Here is a 16,736-nt window from a genome sequence, read left to right as displayed (position 1 = left end):
TTGGAAACATGTAGGTCTTGCAAGAAGCAATTACATGGGGCAAGCATGTTGCATAACCTAATGTTCAGCACTGTAGTCTGGGTGTCTTAACCTAATGTTTGTGTCTTTGTTGGCACTTAACCAATTATTCTGTTAAGTGGTTTTCCCTGTCACCCCCATTTCCTTAAACTATTGTACCGCCTTTGATACCAAATGAAGTGATTAGTTCAATTTTCTGATTCACTTTTCGAATTTAACATGCTTTTGAACGCCATTTCTGGCACATCGTTCTTTGTCACTCACTATTATACTGCATTTTACGTTATAATTATGCAAATTAACTTGTTGTTCTGCACTTAACCTGCTGTTCTGCTCCATGCCACCCACTCACACACACCCTCCTCTTAATTATTGTACCTCTAACATCACGTTGATATAAAAAATTTTTGCAAATTAATTACATCGGTATTCTTCACATGTATGGGGTAGTTTTTCTTAATTTGCGGGATCCTATTGGTTGGCGAAATAGATGGAATATAGTTTAAACAAAAGATCGCTAGTAAAAAACACATCCGGTCACCCAACGCCCGACGTCGACGACGGAGTCTGGGTGAATCGGCAGGCCCCACGAAGTGGCGACACGGCCATCAGCTGCCCAACGACTCATAGGTGTCCGTTCAGGACCCGCAAGCATGAGGCAGCGGTATCCCTTTCATACTTGACACCCAAGAAATTCCTGTCAAAATACGTGTTTACCTAAACACCGTTATGGTGAGATGACGCATAGCTGAAGTGCGGTTTGAGCGCCAAGAGATGTTGCAATGCTTCCCAGAATAGCACAGGGTACATTGTAACCTAGCAATCCCAACAGTACGGCCAGTCCATCACCGAATTTACCCATCTAATTGCTGCTGCTGCTGGTGTGGGAGCACCACTGTCTGCCCTTTTTTTCTGCAGATGAGAGTTTGAGTGGCAAAACCTATTTTCTACACATCGCCATGTTGCACTGGCAGTTAAACTCCAAAAAAGTTGACTAAAATCATCAATTACATACAAGACTCACAAGAATATTGGGAGCCAGGAAGATATTTCCCATTGTTACTACAATTAAAAATTACAATTGCTGCTACAGTCTGACACCAATCGATGTTCAGGTAATGATTCACATCTGTGGTTGTGGTACGAATCTCAGTATCTATAGCGCACATAATTTCCCACGTAAAAATGTCTCTTATACCCTCACAGTTATCGATACAGAAAACCGAACAAACGCTCTCCAAATGCTGAGGTGACTGGATACAATCGAGTACAGTGCTATATTACACCTTCTGATCAGTGCATTTGGGCTAGATGTTGGCAGATGTTCTACATTTACAAGCAATTCTAGAACACAGAATGGGTGGTTATGTCATGATTGCATGGTTGGAACTGACTAAAATCGATAGCATTGTGAAAATGAGCGGGAGGGTAGGTATAAATTGACTGAATATACACAAAAATGTGGGAAAATTGAGAAACTACTTGCGTATCTTCTGGTTGGCACAGAGAAATTTGTACATGGGGACAAGTTTGCGGCACCAAGAGGGATCCGAGAAGACATCGACATGGAGGTGAAGGGAGTCAGGAAAGAAGCCAATTTTTTTTTTTCCGGCGATGCAACATTATACTGTATGTCTATTGAGGTACGAGTGATACATGTGAGCTGACTACTGTATTTTACGCTTTTCGGGAACACAGAGAACTATCTGCCTCTAAACGTACATGCATCTGCGTCAAAGGATGACAGAGAGTGGATGGGGTGATCGATTGAGATTGAGCTGTAATGAGGTACGATTTAATGGTAGACTGATGGATTCCAGAGATGGAGAAATTGCTGTAGGTCAATTTTTCCACTGTTCTGTCAGGATACATCAGTCTTGTGGCATAGCCTGTGTTCTACTCATATACAGCCACGTTTTCTGTATGCGGTTTAAAGCACTGTCTACTTGCGACCATTAACGGTAAACCTGTCGATCATCACAGGACTTCCATGTTATGTGTGATGAAATTACACATTCCTCTAAACGAACTATGATTTTTGCAATGTACTTCATCCCCCTGTCGCATCTTGGGTGTAAAAGCTAGACTTCAGCATCATAACTAAGTTAGCGATAGGTGCTTGTGAGGCACTGCAATCCCCATACACACATTTGTATGACAGATGTGAGATTTACAGAATTACTGGCGGAATGACTTGTAATTTTCACATGTCGGACGCTGCTGCTATGCGTTTTTCTGTTTCCTTGTAAGAGGTATTCCCCGTTACTAACCATAATCGTTTCACACAAAGCCAATGTTTTAAGGAAGTAGTTTTTTCGTTGTACGGTTCGATAAGATAGTTTATCGTAGAGAAACTGGGAAGAAGGGTGTTTGTCATCCGCTTGAAATATATTTCTTATTTTGGAATGTTAACAGCGCTGCATTCTATATGACTGATACGTCGGAAACGCAAGCGATCTGACATTATAGCCCGTATTAAGTGCGGAACATTGTAGCCTTAGGAGTGCGTGTGTTTATGTTCTCTCTTATCAATACCTTCCAGGTACTGATTCTAGACTCTGGAATAATACTTTAAAATTGATAGCTTGGTTGATTTGCTTAAAAATGCTTCGATCTCCGTCCGCCTGGATCTCCATCACCCATAAAAATCACCTGTTTCTTGTTCTTCTTAACCGTTTGCTGTTACATCACTACTCTTTGAAATCTGTTACTATACATCGATAAGGGGTGCTAACCTCCTCGACATGGGTGCATTTGGAGAAATCTCTTGTACTTGTATGGCTGAGGACTTGGCTAGTTCACGAGACATGGAATGTACCTGTCTATTTCTGGTCGATCGCAGATTAAATCGGTAACGGTGTTGCAGGGCGGGTTGGTCAATGACAGTTTGAGGGGGTCTTTCAGTATCTAATTTTACCCTAAGACTGTGAGAATGCTCTGTGACTCCCATCAGCATAGAGATATATCGTAAATCAAGCACTATGCTCGAAGTGTTAGAAATATGTAGAGAGCTGTCTGATATACTTTGATGGTGGATGTGTTTGAGAATTAACAATGTATGGACATACTGCACAGTCATCTATCCACATTCACAATGATACTCGCAAAGTGGGAAGGGTGTGGTTTAGCTATGATACTGAAATTGGGAAACATACTGTCACATCATTGGTCGGTGTTGAAACTACTGTAAAATTGGTAAAATTGTTCACATAGTCAACTGTAATGCTTATTATTTCAGTACATAGGGGGTGTCTTTTCCATCCCATCTGTCCGCTGGTGCGCTGTTGATTACCACATAATGACTGGCTTACATCGCTTGTTTCAGTTGGAGAAAGAGTTTTGGTAGAGGGACAACACCTTCTGGGGACGCATAGCACCGAAACAGTGATCACGTACGTGACTGCAATATGAGGAATCAGTAGAAACGGAACATGGAGCCGTCAGCTCTTCCGTCACTGTGACAGATGAGTTTGAATGTAGACGTCGTCAATCACTTTCGGACAGCAGTTTGGAAACTCTCCACAATGCCGCCAAACTCTTCCAGTTTCCTTATGTTGTAACTGTCTTTTATTTAAAATCATCCAGTGTGTGTGGTATGTTATGGTAGGCGCAGTCACATGATTTACGCAGTGTGATGTCTAGTTTTCTGCGAGAGGCAATGGATCAGAACGCGTTAATGTCAGTTTAGAACCTGACACAGACCTAGAAGCCGTGGTGCAAAAACAAAATGTATGGCAGTGTACAAAGCGTGTTACACCAGAAAAAAACAATGTTTCAAACAACGACACAGGATCACAGGGAGTGTCTCTTGCGACTTACAGTATAGTCTGTGGGATACGGTCATCCTCCTACAGAATAGGTGATGAAACTTTTAACTGGTCTGTGGAGTGGATCAATACCTGAATATTTAAAAGGATCATCACATGTGCTCGAAGCTGGCATGCTTGGAGTATTTCTTTTCTAAGTATGGGAGGAGAGAGATGCGGTAAAAGTCTTATCGAGTTCTCTATTGGATGATGTTAGTGGAGCTTTTATAGTTCGTAATTTTTCTCTGGCTGATGGAGCAGAATAACGATGATAGAATGTTGGGGTGATAGATGTGAATGGGCCCTGTGGGATATGGGTCTGTAGTATCTTCTTGTAGTTTGGAGAAGCACCACAACGCAGTAGCAAAATCGACGTCCTTTACCCAGTTCCCATACTGTCTTTTATACTACCTCATGTTGCAGGAGTAGGCATCATTTCCGTCGAATGGTCAAAACACAATTCTGTCCCAGAAACTCAGCTTCGCCTGTTTCTACATGAGTTGCAGAAGGTGGTAGATATAGCTTTCTCCGACTTCTACTCAATTCTGTCTTACATTGGAACAATCACATGTGCAAAGCTACAGGGATGGTAGTGCAGAGTCTGAAGGGTAGTTGCAAGATGCATAGGGGCTACCTAAAACCATGTTGGAATTTTACTGTAGCAGATAGGTTCGAGAGAGGTGGCTCCTTTCGAGATATGAGAGTGCCAGAATTATGATTCACTAGTGGCTGTAATCATTAATGGACTTGTCCATAGGCTCCAACGCAGGTATGTGTTTGAATGGAAAGACTTGGTTCAAAATCAAGCTACTTAAGTAGCAATGATGTCTTTGATTTTGAACCAAGCGCAGCACTGGAGATCTGAAAAGCTAGTGTACATTTCTTATGACATCAATCATCACACAATCTACTGCTGTTTGTGATCCTTCTCAATCAATCATCGCCTATAACTAGGATAATTCTGTCTAAGGGTTCTTGACTCGCAGCACTGGTGACCTGTGAGGGGATGGTTCACGTTTCCCGTTAACAGTAGGAGCTATCCGAATGGAAAGGTCTGTTTTGAGTGTAGGAATGTAACTCACTTAACCGCACAGTCCTCTAGGCGGCCAAATGGCGAACTAATACTTGGTATGTGTTGGATAGCTTTTGTGATCGCATGGAAATCTGAGAAGATTCAACATGGACATATGTTTGCACTGGACCATTATTCCCTCCCATGCAAATTGTTTGGCTGACTGCTTCTTAACATTCTGCATCTTTATTTAGTTGAGAGAACATAGATTGTGGTGTGTGCATCTAGCAGGTGAAAGACAGGTGGAAGACATGTTTGCTGGTTCTCTAGACATGGGAAACACCTTAGATGACTTTGTAAACTATAGGAATGATTCGGAATCTGTCACATCACTGACATCGGTATTTGCGAGTAGAAGTATCAGTTTCCTCTATTTTTTTCGAGTTCTCATGTAAAGGTCTTCGCAGACAGGATAAGTTTCTAGTTACCCTATGGTTTACAGCATGCTCCACCTAGCTAAAGTTTAGGATTTCTAGAAAAATCATTTCCCATCTACATCTTCTGAATTATGTCGTGCAAGCGATGCTGCTATTAAAGCGATATTGCTGTGTGCTTGATATTGAGAAGTACTGCGAAAATGGTATGATATTCTAGTAAACCATTCAAAATTACACATGTTCTTGTAATCCCAGAGTCTGGATATGTGTGTAGAAAAGCAAGCAAGCAGGCAAGCAGGTCCGGATCAGAAACAGTAACGGGTTTGTGCTGAGGGGGGAAACGAGCTCGTCTTTGCACAACAGTTCTGAGAGTGACTTTGACCCATTGAGGGTGCAATGGTCATGCTTTAGGATGGATGACCACCCGACCTCATGGGAAATATCTAGTGCCGTGAGTATACCTATGGTGTATGTGCTTATGCTGTCTTTCTTCGCGGTATATGTATGAATGATGTAAAAGGGGTGATTTTGGATGGGGCAGGATATGAATTGTATGTTTACTAGATCGACGCGGTACACAGTGATATATTGCTGGGTTGGAGATCGGTTTCACACTCTAATATTCAAGCTCCTGTCCTCAATGGGAGAGCAGTGTACTTGAGTAAGAGTCTTTCTGTGTTTGACGATCTGTAGGGCACTTTGCAAGGTTTAATTGTCAGTGTAATATGGAGATCTGTGTAAAATAGTTTTTTGCCCCTGAAAGTCTCGTCTGCAGAAAAAAAAGAAATGGTGGGTGGTGCTTCCACACTGGTTGCATCTGTAGTTCGATGGGTAAATTCGATAAGAGCCACTCATAATCAGTCATTCACAAGACATCTTTTGTGCTGGGATATAGGAGTTTCTACATAGCGGTGAGAACGTTATCGGCACCCCTAAGTGTACCCTACATTTTCCTTGTTGTTCTATAGATAGTGATGTTGAACATTACACCAACCTGCGTTGCTGATGTCTTTCCAAGCATTATGTCCGCAGGTGCGGTATTCACTATCACACATAGTGCCAGGTGCCTGTCCTTCATAACACTTGTTTGAGAGAATCTTGACAGGATGCAGCACCTTCCAGAAGCGCTGATTCGAAGACTTTGTCAGATAATTTCCTAGGAATGAGGAGAATCGAGACATATAGCCAGTGTGAGTGTAGGCATACCATAATTTTTTCGGGCGCTGTACAGATATAAAAGATAACTGCACTGTTTGCCTGAAATACGTATATGTTCCAGTGAAAAGTTACTGTGGCTTATGTCATGGCATGATCAGACAAAATGTGTGTGTGCCTTATCGTGAGGCATGTATAGATTCAGCACATTGATAACTGTGAGGGTATGTGAGAGATTTTTACATGGAAAATTATGTGTGCTCTAGATACTGAGATCTGTTACAGAACCACAGCTGTCAAGACAAGACGTTACCTGGATGTCGATTGGTGTCAGACTGTAGCAGCAATCGTAATATTTAATTGTAGTTACACTGGTAAATATGTTCCTGGCTCCAAATATCCTTGTGAGTCTTGTGTGTATTTGATGATATGTAGACAACTTTTGCAGCGGGTTTTAACTGCCAGTGCAATATGGCAATGTGTAGAAAATAGTTTTTTGCCACTGAAACTATCGTCTGTAGAAAAAAAGGGCAGACAGTGGTGCTCCCACACTGGCAGCAGGAGCAGTTTGTGGGGTAAATTCAGTGAAGGATGGGCTGCTCCATTGGGATTGCTGGGAACAATGCACCCTGTGCTATTCTGGGAAGCATTGCAACATCTCTCGGCACTTGATCCACACCTTAGCTATGCATCATCTCACAACCAATGGTGTCTAGGTAAACACGTATTTTGACAGGAATTTCTTGGGTGTCAAGTATGAAAGGGATGCCGCTGTCTCATGGCTCTAGAACTGATGCCTGTGCGTTGCTGGGCAGCTGATGGCCGTGTCGCCACTTTGCGGGGCCCGCCAATGCACCTGGACCCCATCATCGGCATTGGGCGTTGGGTGGCCGGATGTGCTTTTTATTAGCGACCTTTTGTTAAAACTATATTCCACCTTATTTCGCCAACCAATAGGATCCTGCAAATTAAGAGAAACTACCCCATACATGTGAAAAATACCGATTTGCAAAAAATTTTTATATCAACATGGTGTTAGAGGCACAATAGTTAAGGGGAGGGTGTGTGTGAGCGGGTGACATGGAGCAGAACAGCAGGTTAAGTGCAGAGCAACAGGTTAATTTGCATAATTTTAATGTAAAACGCAGTACAATAGTGGGTGACAAAGAAGAATGTGCCAGAAATGGCGTTCAAAAACATGTTAAATTCGAAAAGTGTATCAGAAAATTGGAGTAGGACATAACTAATTACTTAATTTGGTATCAAAGTTGGTACAATAGTTTAAGGAAATGGGGGTGACTGGGAAAACCACTTAACAGTATAATAGGTTAAGTGCCAACAAAGGCACAAACATAAGGTTAAGACACCCAGAGTACAGTGCTGAACATTAGGTTATGCAACATGTTTGCCCCATGTAATTGCTTCTTACAAGACCTACATGTTTCCAAACAGCAGAGAATGATGAGCAAGAGAAATCCAACCCCAAAAACTGAATTTTTTCTGAATAAACAATAAACCCTTGAATTTCCTGTTATGAGATTCTTCGTCTCCACCACCACCTCCAGACCGTCCTCTTGGGTTATGTTACGGAAGGGATGATAGTGCCCTCTGGTGGCAGTACTGTGTACTAGGTCAGTTGGACTCTGGACCTTGAGATGAACACACTTGATGGTGGTACTGCCTCTAATTGCTTAAATAAAGACTGAAAATGAAGACCTATATCCAGCACAGGCAGAGTCCTTTTCCCACCAATACCTAGGGAGCGATGGCGATTGGATGACTTAGGTTAGTGGAGGTAGCCAAAGTGCCCTTTTTTCCCACCATTTTCTTAGGGTAGGGGAGGTAGCCATGGTGTGTTTCATTGTCCTGATGGAACTGGAACTTACCACCAGTTTCTGGGTGGTGTGTGTGGGGGGGGGGGGGGTGGTGTTTACCAGTGGGTGAGAGGTAGTTAAATGATCAATTTAATTAAGTAGCCAATCAAAGTGATAAGAGTGAGGGGAGCTATTCCAATAACTCAGACCTGAATGTGTATCTGTAGCAGTGAGTGGGGGAATGGTTGGGGGGGGGAAAGGGTGTGGGGGGACAATAGGATAAGTGCTTTCCAATCAGAAGGAAATGGGGATGACGGAAAACCACTTAACAGAACATTAGGTTAAGTACCTGTCAATCAAAGGAGAACAGTAGGTTAAGTACCTGTCAATCAAAAGATAACAATAGGTTTGCCCCTGAGTACATACCTGCTGCTGATGTAGGCAACACGCACTAACAAAATGCACTCATGTCCTTCTTGCCCCCCTACTGAGGGATGGAGGTTTCCTGATTGGTTAGGGGAGGGGTGGGGGTGAGGGGAGGTTTCTCAGGACAGATAATCCGTCTGGGGTCATAATCCACTTAGCAGAACAATAGATTAAAGACCTTTCAATCATAAGAGCACAATAGGTTTGCTCCTGAATGAATGCACCAACACGAAGGTTGCCCATTACTAGCGTGATCCCATGTTGACCAATCGACGTCGTCGATTACGACTGCAGTACGCAAGGGGTAAACAAGGGCGGACCGTGAATCAGTGGAGAGGTGTCGCCTTGTACGAATGAATAACGTTTTTTGTTCCATCAGGTCAATGCTCTAGTCTGCATATGCCATCATTTAGGCGAATGGCTACTCGAAACATGCACCATGCCACAAACGCAGGCAGCTGGGTGCAGTGTTGTGCTATGAGAGACATTCAACTGGACTTCCATGTGCTCAGTGGTGGTAATCTATACTGTGACAGCTGTGTACTATGCAAGCATTATTGCTGACCATCTGCATCCCTTGATGCTTGGTGTCATCCCTGATGGCGATAACATCTTCCAACAGGATGACGATTTGTGTCAAAAGGCCAGAATCGTGCTGCATTGGTTGATGAGCGTGATTTTGAACTCATGTTGTATCCTCACAACCAAATTCGCGTGATATAAATCTGCTGGAATACATCTGAAATGATATCATGCGCACAGCTTGGCGCCCTTAAACTATCTACATCTACATCTACATTTATACTCCGCAAGCCACCCAACGGTGTGTGGCGGAGGGCACTTTACATGCCACTGTCATTACCTCCCTTTCCTGTTCCAGTCGCGTATGGTTCGCGGGAAGAACGACTGTCTGAAAGCCTCCGTGCGCGCTCTAATCTCTCTAATTTTACATTCGTGATCTCCTCGGGAGGTATAAGTAGGGGGAAGCAATATATTCGATACCTCATCCAGAAACGCACCCTCTCGAAACCTGGCGAGCAAGCTACACCGCGATGCAGAGCGCCTCTCTTGCAGAGTCCGCCACTTGAGTTCGTTAAACATCTCCGTAACGCTATCACGGTTACCAAATAACCCTGTGACGAAACGCGCCGCTCTTCTTTGGATCTTCTCCATCTCCTCCGTCAACCCGATCTGGTCCCGATCGGCCGTAATATATGGGAACTCCGTGACCTCTGCGAAGACATCTGGTGCCACATACCACTGGAAACCTACCATGGGCTTGTTGAAGGTATGCAACATAGAATAGCTGCTGTTCAACATTCCAGAAGTGTACGACATCTATCAAGCAAATGATCATAATGTTTTGGTATATCATTGTCTTTCTGTGCGAGAAAGACTTTGAGATGAGACAGTGGCAGGTCGAATAAATTCTGATGTTTCGTCTGGCCTTGTCCGAAATGTAGAAGTCACAGTAATATTTTATCTTTGTATCTGGTATAGTGAATTGACGCAGCTGTAGTTTGTTTGGAGAGGTGAGAACAAACCGGAACACGACGTCCGTGTCCTTTACATGCATATGTGTATCAAAATCTCTCTACACATAACTAAGCCTCTGCAATCGCATTTTCTGTCAGCTGTAGTGCTTAATATCCGTCGTAAATCGTGCCAAAACGTCTGGGTATTTCAAATAGCCCACCAACGTGATGTTTGATTTTCGACACACTGCTAACTGGAGGGGTTGTATTATCTTAGAAGTGTGATCGAACATGCACCTAAAGTTCCCGATGGCAGCATAAGCATCATACAGTGTGACAATTATTGAACTATGTGAAATAAACTCGTCATAACTTCCGAAAGATTTGAGTTAGGACCTTCAAACTGCACGGTTGGATGCGGGGCGTGATGGGAATTAGTATGCGCTGTGTGGTTTGGGTTAGCAATGAAGCTCACTTTCATTTGGATGGGTTCGTCAATAAGCAAAATTGGCGCAGTTGGGGGACTGAGAATTCGCATTTAGCGATAGAGAGGTCAACGGGTGACCATATGGTGTCCTGTGTACAGTCACGGAATAACCGTTGCGATATTGCTTGATGGCACACTGACTACCGAACGGTACGTGAAGGTTTTGGAAGATGATTTCATCTCCATTATACAAAATGACCCTGATTTGGACAAGACGTGGTTCATGCAAGACGGAAATCGACTCCATCGAAACAGGAGAGGCCGAAGGAGCCCTCTGGGGGCCGTATTATGTCTCTGGGGAGCTCTGCTGCCTCTGGAACACAGTGTCCCGGTTTCGATTCCCGGCTGGGTTGGGGATTTTCTCTGCCCGGGGACTAGGTGTTTGTGTAGTCCTCATGATTTCACCATTATCATCATCAGTCGTGACAGTGACTACATTGGATTGTGAAAAAATTGGAGTGTGTAAAAATTGGGTCTTTGTACAGGCGCTGATGACCGCGCAATTGAGTGGCCAACAAACAAACATCATCATAATCATGTGGGGTACCCAGAGGCCACTGGCATGGGCCTCGTTTGGACGCCGTATTCTCCGGAACTGAACACATGCGACTCCTTTTTGTGGGGCTATATTAAAGACAGAGTGTACAGCAATAACCCCAAAACCATTGCTGAGCTGAAAACAGCCATTCAGGAGGTCATCGACAACACCGATCTTCTGACACTTCAGCAGGTCATCCAGAATTTCGCTATTCGTCTGCGTGATATCGTCGCCAATGATGGCAGGCATGTCATAACCTAAATCCGAATATCTGTAGTGACATTTACATGTTGAATAAAGTGTGTGCACGCCGTAGTTTGTAACTAATTTACGTTTTTCTCATATAGTTCAATAATTTTCACTCTGTAAAGAAACCAGGCATTCTGCAGTGGAGGTAAAAAAAAATGTCTAGCCGAAAGTAGGGAATGGTTGCCAGTGGTGGTCTGTACATCGCTGCAACGCAACCCCCACAAAAAGGAGAGATGCTATAGAGGATGTGGGAATTTCAGAAGCTCGCTTTCCATTGCTGACCTTTTAATATACAGCGGTTCGATAAAAATATGGAAACACCGAAAACACACCACATTAGTTTGCCTAAACCGGTGTAACAAAATCGTTGGCGTCCAAAGCAGCTTTCAGTTTCTCGGAATGCATAAATACATCTCCTGTATGGGTTTCAAGAGAATATTGTAGCCGTGCGGGATTAGCCGAGCGGTCTAGGCGCTGCAATCGTGGACTGTGCGGCTGGTCCCGGCGGAGGTTCGAGTCCTCCCTCGGGCATGGGTGTGTGTGTTTGTCATTAGGATAATTTAGGTTAAAGTAGTGTGTAAGCTTAGGGACTGATGACCTTAGCAGTTAAGTCCTTTAAGATTTCACACACATTTGAACATTTTTGAACAGAATATTGTACCTTTCTTCCTGCAAAACGGTGGCAAGTGCAGGTAACGATAATGGAGGTAGACAGCGATCATGCATTCTTCTCTCCAAAGTAAGACACAAAGGATCAATAATATTGCGTCCTTGTGACTGTGGTGGCCAAGGGAGACGCGACAATTCACCCTCGTACTTACAAAACCAGTCCTGGACGGTGAGAACTGTGAGGACAAAGGCTCATTCAACTTGGAACACAGCAGCAACTAACATTGTACCATGGGATAAAGCCGATCAGCCAAAATGGTCACAGAATCCTTGGCAGTAATGCGACATTGCAAAGTAATCTCGAGGCTCATGGAATCTCACGATATGGCTGCCCAAATGATCAATGAACCCTCGTCATGTTTCAGTCTTGGGACGTAAACTCGGCCAGAAGTTGGAAACAATGTGCAACAAGATTCATCCGACCAAATTACTTTTGCGGTAGCGTTCTCGCTTCCCACGCCCGGGTTCCCGGGTTCGATTCCCGGCGGGGTCAGGGATTTTCTCTGCCTCGTGATGACTGGGTGTTGTGTATTGTCCTTAGGTTAGTTAGGTTTAAGTAGTTCTAAGTTCTAGGGGACTGATGACCATAGATGTTAAGTCCCATAGTGCTCAGAGCCATTTGAACCATTTTTGAACCAAATTACTTTCTTTTGCTCCATAGTCCAGGTTTAATGGCTTCGGCACCATGTTAGTGGTTTTGGAATTCCAACTCGCGCTGCAATACTTCTGGACCACCATTCGTGTTGTTTTGGATTTGACAAGGTTCACGAGTGTGACATTCAGTTCTGCGGTGACGTTTGCAGGTGTTGTCCTCCTGTTTTTCGTCACAATGCTCTTTAATGACTCTCTATTACCATTATTCGAGACACACTTTCCCTATATCTGGCATACATCTTCGATATGGTGCCTCCTGAAACACCAAACAGTTCGGCTACGTTGGTTACTGAAGCACCCACCATATCAGCACCAAGAATTTTTCCACGTTAGAATTCACTAAGCTCCGACATATCTCACTCACGACCGACTAGACAGAACACTGTTCTGACCACGACTGACATATTGAGGAAATTGCACAGGTGCCGTTCGTGGTGAAATACAAGAGCACAACTTGCAGGGTTGGCTAGCATCTGCATTTATGATCAAGCATGCGTTTCTCACGCTGTTTCAATGTTTTTTTCCAGTCCCTGTATGGGTTCTACCGAGGTACAGAGAGAGAGAGAGAGAGAGAGAGAGAGAGAGAGAGAGAGAGAGATAGAGAGAGAGAGAGAGAGAGAGATAGTGTATAGGTTGTGGAGCTAACCACCAGGATCCATTCATTTGAAGCGTGTAGCCGGATAATAAAAGCCTCAGTAGGACCTCAAAGCACCATTGTTTGACCTGAGAGGAAGATTGCACACCCAGCCTATGTTTTAGCCCGCTACAAGGATAGAGATAATATTCAGAATAAAGGCGCTTTTAGAAGACAGAGCTAACAAATGTACACATCCTCCGGATAGTACCCCTAGAAAAGAGAAACAACTCTAGAAAACGTGAAGAACGTATGATTTTAAGTTTGATGTCAGATTTGGCCAAGGGTTTACTGAGAGTGATGGATGCAGAGCATATAGCAAGCTCAACAGCATCATGGGAGAAGAGCAGTACGTTTTCAGAAATGGGGTACGCACTAGACATGCAAGATGCTTGCTACGAGTCCTAGGAATGAGGCACATTAAAAAGAATAGGAAGATTCGTGTTCTTTTTATTGATTGGGAAACCGTCTTGGTAGGATAATGGTGGTTAGATTCACGCTTTTTCTGAGAGACTACAGCCGGCCGAAGTGGTCGTGCGGTTAAAGGCGCTGCAGTCTGGAACCGCAAGCCCGCTACGGTCGCAGGTTCGAATCCTGCCTCGGGCATGGATGTTTGTGATGTCCTTAGGTTAGTTAGGTTTAACTAGTTCTAAGTTCTAGGGGACTAATGACCTCAGCAGTTGAGTCCCATAGTGCTCAGAGCCATTTGAGAGACTACAGCATTGATTGATGAGAAATAAAACTGATCACAGAGTTACGTCTTACGCAAAAATTCAGAGGCGGAGTTAGTGGAGAACTAACGAAGGTCATAGGAATCGGAGTAACAAGAGAAATCAGGTAGGGATATTGCTTCTTATCTGTTCTGTTTAGCATCTGTTTAAAAGAGATCATGGCAGAGGGCATGGAAGGAATGAGAGAAGTGTATCTAGGAGACGAAAGGGCAGAGCGTATACGTTTTGCTGGCGACGTTGTGGTGTTCATGGTGCCCAAAAAACTTCTTAAAGAAATGAGAATTCAGAATGAAAATAAATAAGAAAGAACCGAAAGTTGATTCTGGTAGGAAAAGGAGACAAGGCCAAATTCGTGATAGATGGACAGTAACTAGAACAGGTGGCAAGATTGGAATACTTGGTAAATATTAGGAGACCGTCAGGAGCGCCACAGACATATTAGAAAGCATTGTGACAGTTGAAAGAGAACTCAATAAAAAGAGGAAAATATTGGCAAAATGCTACAAATGAAGCATAGGTTTGTATGAGGCAGTGAGCTGGAAAAAGAAGGCTGAAGGCACTGGAAATGTGGTTATGAGGAACTCTAGTGTGTGTGAGTGAGGAAGGCAGGGCGTGGAATGAGGAGGTGTTGAGAAAAGTTTGGAAAAACGTAAATCTCTTATATACCATAAGGTAAAGGATGACAAAATTGGCTAGGTTACATTTTGAGAAAGCAGTGCTTACTCCAGCAGGAGATTCAAGGGATGGTAAAGAGAAATAGAAGGAGAGGGCGAGAAAGAAAAAGATAGCAGCTGATGGACAGTGGGAGGCAAATGAGCGATAACTGTGGTGAATTGAATAAAAAGGCGCAAGACAGGGAGAGGTGGACATGCCACAAGGCAAAATAACTACTCATGATGGTCGCTCATAGGGCTTGCAGGTATCAGAGAAAATTTAACTCATAATAATGAAGGAATTCTTTCGGAGAGGACCTGTCTTGGTGTGTGTGTGTGTGTATGTGTGTGTGGTTACAAATGACACTATTAAATAATTAATTTAGCGAGAAGAAGTATCTGAATTTTCCAATCAGATGTATGGGCACACGCATGCAAAACTTTGCACGACTCTAGAAGAGAGACCCTCCTACTAACTGACACTTCGGTACTACTCTTCAGATGAGACACTTTTCTGTCACACCTCATAGGAGGCATATCAACGTCTGCTGAGAAGTACCGGAAATATTAGCTAGCGTGCGTAAGCGACTGCCAGCCAGAGCCACTGCCGCCAGCCCTAGAGGTCTGGTATCACCAAGACCATCACCACCCCAAAAGCCCCTTCTGGAAATGCCAGAAGTCACAGAACGTCAACTCTCCACCCTTCCTTATCTGGTAAAACGTACACTTATCGTCCTAATTCCTTATGTAGCATATATGTCAAATCCAAATTATAATTTTTTTTCTCAGGAAAGAAACTAAACTCTCTGTGCCTGATAGTAGCATATACTTTAATCGCATCACTTGTTTTCATTTCTGTATTTTTCCAGGAACTGGCAGAATCCGTTTAAAGAAAGCTGTTTATGCAGTATCAGCATATCTTCGAGAAATAAAAGGAAATTTATATATTTTTAAGTAATTTTGGACTAGAATGTGTTTACAACACGCTGTAATAAACTAATATATTCTACACTATCGAATAAGTGATTGTGTATCTCATGGCAAAAATACAGCTACATTTGTTTTTCTTTTTCGATGTAGCACTGGGACAACCTTCGGCAACGACCTATAGATTTACGTTTCAGTGGCACAGTTTACGAAATGTTTAGGTATTTAACATTGATTTTCTGTGATTAATATTGAGTTTTTTGAGCATTGCCTCCGGCCGCTGTGACCGAGCGGTTCTAGGCCCTTCAGTCCGGAACCGCGCTGCTGCAACGGTCGCAGGTTTGAATCCTTCCTCGGGTATGGATGTGTGTGATGTCCTCAGGTTAGTTAGGTTTAAGTAGTTGTATGTCTAGGGGACTGATGACCTCAGATGTTAGCCGCGCCGGATTAGCCGAGTGGTCTTAGGCGCTGCAGTCATGGACTGTTAGGCTGGTCCCGGCGGAGGTTCGAGTCCTCTCTCGGGCATGGGTGTGTGTGTTTGTCCTTAGGATAATCTAGGTTAAGTAGTGTGTAAGCTTAGGGACTGATGACCTTAGCAGTTAAGTCCCATAAGATTTCACACACATTTTTGCACCTCAGATGTTAAGTCCCGTATTGCTTAGAGTCATTTGAATCATTTGTCCTAAAACTGTGGTAAACCAAACATAAAAAAGTACTGTTGTAATCTTATTGTGTCCCATAACAATTCATTGGCCACCGTCATAAACTTTTCGTTCTTAAAACCTAAGCTCAGAACTGAGGAGGTTAAGCATTCCGTCGTAGTCCATCTGCCGATGTTTCAATCGTCTCAGAGTAACAATAACTAACAACCTGTCACTGTTCTCTTATTTTAATAGCAGTGATTGAATAATATTAATCATATTGTAATTGTTTTTTATAAACGATAATTGAAAGTACCTGACTGTGGTCCAAACGGAACATGTAGTGCAGATAAAGCTACTGTAATATAACAGAAGTATATTCCTGCAGCTGGTGTCCCTAATTAGTTTAT

This window comes from Schistocerca serialis, chromosome 3 (genome assembly GCF_023864345.2).
Source record: "Schistocerca serialis cubense isolate TAMUIC-IGC-003099 chromosome 3, iqSchSeri2.2, whole genome shotgun sequence".
Lineage (NCBI taxonomy): Eukaryota > Metazoa > Arthropoda > Insecta > Orthoptera > Acrididae > Schistocerca > Schistocerca serialis.
Note: the sequence above shows the minus strand (reverse complement) of the source record.